Source organism: Trichomycterus rosablanca, chromosome 11, assembly GCF_030014385.1.
Source record: "Trichomycterus rosablanca isolate fTriRos1 chromosome 11, fTriRos1.hap1, whole genome shotgun sequence".
NCBI lineage: Eukaryota > Metazoa > Chordata > Actinopteri > Siluriformes > Trichomycteridae > Trichomycterus > Trichomycterus rosablanca.
The window spans coordinates 34,467,381-34,475,125 of NC_085998.1; positions in this window are offsets into that span (position 1 = coordinate 34,467,381).

Consider the following 7,745-nt stretch of genomic DNA (forward strand, 5'->3'; position numbering starts at 1 on the left):
AGCACCATGAAAAGCAGTGTTGCATTTTTTAAGTGTGGTTAAGCTACGTACTAGTCCTAAGGGTGGCACAGTGATATTGTTGGTGCCATACAGCTACATGATCAATCTCTCTCCAGAATGTGGTCCTTGCTTTCACCCCTGCATTTCTAGGTTAGACATACAGTACGTATATCCACCATTACCATGACCAGAATAACACAGTTACTCCAGATAGACCCTAAAGTGTCTCTGAACTTGTGATTTAAAACCATTAAAGCTAATCTTCAGGACAGGCGTCTACACAGATATGTTTTGTCTATGTCTAGATGGGAATGTTTTATTATTTTCATACACTGATCAGCCATAACATTAAAACCACCTCCTTGTTTCTACACTCACTGTCCATTTCATCAACACCACTTACCATATAGGAGCACTTTGTAGTTCTACAATTACTGACTGTAGTCCATCTGTTTCTCTGCATGCTTTGTTAGCCCCCTTTCATGCTGTTCTTCAATGGTCAGGACTGTCCCAGGACCACTACAGAGCAGGTATTATTTGGGTCACGGGTCATTCTTAGCACTGCAGTGGCAATGACATGGTGGTGGTGTGTTAGCGTGTGTTGTGCTGGTATGAGTGGATAAAACACAGCAACGCTGATGGAGTTTTTAAACACCTCACTGTCACTGCTGGACTGGGAATAGTCCACCAGCCAAAAATATCCAGCCAACAGTGCCCCATGGGCAGCATCCTGTGACCACTGATGAAGCTCTAGAAGATGACCAACTCAAACAGCAGCAATAGATGAGCGATCGTCTCTGACTTTACATCTACAAGGTGGACCAACTAAGTAGGAGTGTCTAATAGAGTGGACAGTGAGTGGACACGGTATTTAAAAACTCCAGCAGCGCTTCTGTGTCTGATCCACTCATACCAGCACAACACACACTAACACACCACCACCATGTCAGTGTCACTGCAGTGCTGAGAATGACCCGTGACCCAAATAATACCTGCTCTGTAGTGGTCCTGGGACAGTCCTGACCATTGAAGAACAGCATGAAAGGGGGCTAACAAAGCATGCAGAGAAACAGATGGACTACAGTCAGTAATTGTAGAACTACAAAGTGCTTCTATATGATAAGTGGAGCTGATAAAATGGACAGTGAATGTAGAAACAAGAATAATGATATGGCTGATTAGTGTATATACACACAGTGGGATATTCACAGAACATGGAAAAACTAAAAAGAAATGCTGTTTTTGTGTTACCCAAAAACCACAATATCTGAAGCTCAGGTAAGCTAATGCCTTTTTCCACTGTCTGGGGCAGTAATGGCAGCCATTTCTCACATTAGCTCATGGTTCATTTCCACATTACTGAACTATTACAATTGAATCCAACATCTGTGAGAAAGAAAGACTGAGTTATGATGTTCCTAAACACTCCTATTTGTTTATAAATAACAGCTGAATAATATTTTTTTCATGCTATTTTATTCACCTTGTTTTTGTGAACTTGTAGTGCATGAAAGTAGTTTATGTATCTCACCACATACAGTATATGCTTACAAGGCTAAAACCAAAATTGTTGGTTTGAAGGAATTGATTTCTTTTTTTATTTTAGCACAGGAATATTTCTTCTAAATCTCTGAACTGCAATCGATCTATTGTCATCACAGTCATAATAAACTGTCAGGCTTCTTCAAACCTATTGATTTTATTCAAGTACAACATAAGATCAGTTATTAAGGCAAAATTTCTTCAGACTTCTGGTAACTTTATGACCATAAAACAAGAGGAAAAGTATCGTATCCATACAAAAGGTGTGCATTCACACTCAATACATTTAATTTACTCTGCTCTATACCTTACAACCAAACAACTGATCTAATTTGCCATCTGGATTTGCATACCTACACATTACTCAGCTTGAAACAACAGCACAACTGCTGCCGGTTGTTCTTTCTATCTCTGGGCACTGCTGGGAGGATGAATATGAAGAAGAGATTTAATGCTTAATGACCGTGCTGTTGTTGTACCACAAATGATCAGCTGGCACATCCTTCTTTTCTGCAGTCACTGTGGAGCCTAGTGCTGCACTGCAGCCAGACTGAACACATCCTGGATAAATGAGGGGAAGCTTTTTCACTTCAGCACAGCTGGATGCACAACATAGGGGGCATTGCTTGCTTTGCCAAGTTGTTTCATAGCTTTGGAGCTTCGGAGACTGGTGGAGTAGAATGTACTTGTGTAACATGGAAAGGTATCTAAGTTTCAGATTTGCAGCCTAACATGCCAAAATATACAATTAAAGGTAGGTTATGTCAGCACAACTGCCAGACTGCCTTTAGTTTGCCCTACTACATGTGATTAACCTTATATCTGCTCTAAGCTTAAATCTCAGTACTCGGTGCACAGATGGAGCACCTTCAATTCTTGGCAGCACATCTGGTTTGGCTGCTTTGGGAAAGATAGTAGAAAATAGTAGCTCCTCAGGTCATTGTGACCTATTGTGTTCTACATTGCCATGCATTGGCATCAAACACTCAATCCTGACAGAAGACTTGTCTACTGGCATAAAATCATTAACTTCATAAGAGCCAGGGCTTTTGCCTTTTAAAGAGGTTTTGGCAGGAATTAGGAGCAAAATGTAAATTTTTTTTTACCCCACAGAGGTTTTCTGTCTTTCCAGAGAACAAATCTTAAAGCTCTTGATTGAACTTCAGGCAAAAGTTTTTCTTTTTTAAGAGAAACAGAAAGTCTTAATATCATCTTGACAGCGAGGAAGAGGTTTGACATTGAGAGGTTTAGCTTAGCTTACTTGGCAGATATTTTTGGCCATCTAAATTAGATAATCATTCTATTCAAGGCCCTGCAGTAACCATTATTGATGCAGCTGAGACACTACAAGCTTTTCTGGCCAAGCTGCCAGTGTAGAAAAGAAAAGTGGAGTCAGACAACTATGCAAACTTCTTAATGTTAGAAGATGTGCTCCTGCAAGATGGAATCAAGGAATCAAGCATGACAAAGTCCTGTCAGTTTGTCTGACGGCAGAAATCTACAGACATCTGGATACACTGCAGAGGAGAACTGTCAAGTCTCTGTCTGCCTAAAATATTTTAATATATGATATATATTATATCATATTTACTCATAATTTGTAAATCAACAATTTAACGTGCACTGAGCCACTGTGACTCTCTTGTAGTAAACATATTTTATTAAAACATAAAGAAACAGCAAAGAAAAGGTAATGCAAGGCAAGCTGTAACTGTGGATAGTGATAAATCACATGTTAGTTACAATGCTATGTCATTACAGTCCTCTGTTGAACATGATATTGAATAACAGTATCTAAGAAGGTAGGCTGTTGGACAGTCGTAAGAGTGGTTTAGCATGACTGATCTAGTGTTATGTTTTTTATGGTCACATTTCCTTTATTTTCTTTACTCTTTGTAGTAACAGCTTAATCCCTGTCGGGGTCTGGTGCCACCAGAAAACCCGGAACAGCTAGAGGCAATTCTTAGCTAGGGGCAGTTTGCTTTCTGCATGTTGGAGCTAAGTACCCAGAGAAAACACAAACAGATATGAGAAGAATAATCAAACTGCTAACAGACATTGACAGAAGAAGGTGAAACATTATTTCCTAGAATTTATATGATTGTGAGGCACGCATTATATTATTATCTGTGCCACCATGCTGTCCTGGTACTTACTTAAGAAAATGGTCATACCTCAAAGCACAAAGTTTAAATTATGCAGATGAATGTACATATTTACTTTGCAAACAAACAGATAGGAAAGACTCTCTGACAGAGTAGTGGCACATCAAGCTTAATAACCCTTTAACATGCCATAATTATCTGTCAGTCATCCAGTAAGACATCCATGACAGACAGTTCAATTGTAATCTGCAGACACCACAATTGGCTATAATTAATTTCTTACAATTTGCAGAACTGGTTAATATTAAAAGGCTTGTCATGGTTTTTATCCAAATCTTTCTATGCTAATTACTGTTAGCATAGAAAATGCTGTAAAAATCCTTAAATAAACACTATTTTCATTTATGCTGACATCTTACTTCAAAACCATGGGCATAGTTTTGATTGGATTGACGCCCTGCATGTCCAGGATAACATAGTTGATGAAATAAATAAGTATTTTAAAAGGCATTCTCGCATGATCCATAATTTCTTAGTTGAGATTTAAGCTATGACAATGCAACTATGAAAACTCTTTGAATGTCTGTGTTTTATAATCCTTCTTTATGCATAAGCCCCCATAAATGTAATATTTTGTCATGTCTGTACTCTACATTAATCAACCTTATTAATGTAGTATTTAAATAATACATATTGGACCTCCAGACACTGAAGATGTAAAGCAACCATATATACCTGTTATTACAAGATATTTACAGAAGGAATTTAATTTAATCTGGGCTTGGAACCAGCACTAGAGTGTTCAGCCTCTGCCTTAGACATAGCCAATCATGTCTAACAATAACATCAATATGTGTTGCACAAATAATACATACAGTGTTTTGATCTAGTAAGTCTTTTTTTTATCCACATTCCCTTTCTTACATTTTCCACTGTTCACCTCACTGATCCCAAACACATTTTTGGTTTATCTTAATAGACCCCATAGTTGGCATAGCATAAAAAATTTTAATTGCTGGTTATTTGTTGAAAACATTCTGACTTTGTGCTTTTGAGGCAGCATGCATATTACAGCTGAAGATTTTAGAAAGTAAGGCCACACCCATGTTTTGTACAAGGCATGTAAATGACCTGTTTCACACACATGAGCTCACAAATATTATTGGAAGGCTAGGGTTGCTCAGATTGATAAGACTTACATTTTCACCCAGAAAGCAAATCTAATTATACTTGCTCTGAATATTGCCCTAATTAGGTGGTAAAATGTCTATATATAACCAAATTAATAATCTGTGGTTAAATGATTCCCTTCGGCTGCTCATGTTAGAGGTCATTCGTCCACATATTTGATTTGGCACAGTTTTTATACCGGGTGCCCTAACTGACACAACCCTCCTATTTATCCAGACTTGGGAACAGCACTAAGGGTGCACTGATGTCATAAATGCAGTATGAAAAAACACCTCTACAGAAAATATGCAAACAAATCTAACAGGGTAGAATTCATTCTGTGTGGTGTTTGCGTGTTCTCCCTTAAACAGACAATGAATTAAACATTTAAATACATTTTTGTCCAAAATGGTTTTATATTTAAAAAAACATATATACTTAAGAAGGACATTTATTTAAAAGTTAATTCATTTGAAAATAAACTATTCCAGAACAATCATGCAGTTCAAAGGAGGTAAATGTTGAAAACACAGACATGGATATGCATGCTGTGTAAATATATATTAATTGCTCTGCAGGGACTGTGCCAAGTTGAACAACAGTGTGGGTTTATACACTGAGTAGTCGACTCAGAACGCTATGCATCACTTGCCACCAACCTGCTGAATTATACAGGAAGGATGATGGGTGGGTGGAGGACTGCTATAGGCTAGGCTCAAAATAACCTTCATGCCTTAGTGCCACATTTTCAGTAGTCTATTAACAGCATATGCCATGCATAAGAAAGTACAGACCGAGTAAGAATTGGATAACGGCGTGTGATTAGGATTTATGATTAAGTGGTTGATTGCTTTTTTTATCCATATAAACAATAATATGATTCTGGAGATTCACCACCATGTTTTTGCTGAGCATTTATTTTAGTCTGTAACTTTTTACTATCTGTAACTAATACTTAATGATTTTAATGAATATTAAATGTTACAGCATACATGATCAACCATAACATTATGACCACCTCCTTGTTTCTACACTTCCACACATTTCTACTGTCCATTTTATCAGCTCCACTTACCATATAGAAGCACTTTGTAGTTCTACAGTTACTGACTGTAGTCCATCTGTTTCTCTACATACTTTTTTAGCCTACTTTAACCCTGTTCTTCAATGGTCAGGACCCCCACAGGACCACTACAGAGCAAGTATTATTTCGGTGGTGGATCATTCTCAGCCCTGCAGTGACACTGACATGGTGGTGGTGTGTTAGTGTGTGTTGTGCTGGTATGACTGGATAAGACACAGCAATGCTGATGGAGTTTTCTAACACCGCACTGTCACTGCTGGACCCGTGGGCAGCGTCCTGTGACCAGTGATGAAGGTCTAGAAGATGACAATCTTAAACAGCAGCAATAGATGAGCGATTGTCTCTGACTTTACATCTACAAGGTGAACCAACTAGGTAGGAGTGTGTAATATAGTGGACAGTCAGTAATTGTAGAACTACAAAGTAAGTGGAGCTGATAAAATGGACAGTGAGTGTAGAAACAAGGAGGTGGTCATAATGTTATGCCTGATCGGTGTAAGCTTGGGCTTGATTAGCTTGTATACATGTTCATATAGTTTTATTCATATGAATTTAAACTAAAGCTAATTACATTGTTCTTATTTCCATATTAACATGGTCAGGCTCATTTTGGCATAGCTAAAATAGAGCCAAGTATGTTTAAAGGTGATTGATTTTAAAAATAGGACTGGACATTTAGTCATTTTCTCATGCACTTTGTAAAAAGTCCACAAGTTCTAATTACACCTCAGTTATAAATTATTCAAATTAGATGTCTGACAGTCGTGAATCTGACCAAGCACCCTTTTGCAGTGGAGAAATGGAAGAAAAACTGGTGAGCAGACAATGCAGTGACAGCTGTATGAAATATGGGACCAAGATTGATACATAAAGTTTTGTTAGCCTTGGAAGTGAACAGCTAAAAAGGTTAATGCAAGAAGAAGAAGAAGCACTTCCATACTCCATTGTTGATATGGTGTTCTTGGAATTATACTTGCAACCCATTTTTTTAATTTATTTTTTATTACTTTTATTCACTATCAATGTCTAAAACTCAGTAACAAATGTGATTATTGGTAAAAAATGGAAATAAAAATCCAGGTTACAAAGTACATTGATGCAACCAATTTTGTGTGTCCATTTGCTTGTGCCTTACAGCAAGAAGGTCCTGGGTTCAATCCCCTAGGTGGGGTGGTCTGGGTCTTTTCTGTGTGGATTTTGCATGTTCTCCCCGTGTCTACTTAGGTTTCCTCCGGGAGCTCCGGTTTCCTCCCACAGTCCAAAGACATGCAAGTGAGGTGAATTGGAGATACAAAATTGTCCATGACTGTGTTTGACATTAAACTTGTGAACTGATGAAACAAGTACCTGTTCTGTCATGAGTGTAATCAAAGTGTGTAAGACATGACGTTAAAATCCTAATAAATAAATAAATAATTTGCTTGATTTCAAGTCCTGTGGTGGTTCTAGGGGGGGGGGGGGGCAGTGGGGGCCAGTGCCCCTGTGACAACCAGCTTGGCCCCCCCTACGGCCCCCCTAGGAATACAGTATATGTAACTCAAATTGAATATGAAAAAGAAAAGGACTGAATAAATGACATTTAAGCAGAGCAAATACCTTAAATGGTGATTCTTTGTTGATCTGTTTACATCAAACTCAAGAAAATGTAGACTGAAAATATAATGAATAAATAAAATGTTGAATTCTATTGAATATCGACTGTTTCCTCTTAATGCCCACAATGCACATTTGGGCAGAAAGTAATTGGCCCCTCTATGGTCTAGAACTGCCACTGTTCAAGTAATTTCAAGCAATGGGTAAAAATGGATATGTATTTAAATCGTATTAGACGTGGGAAACGATGC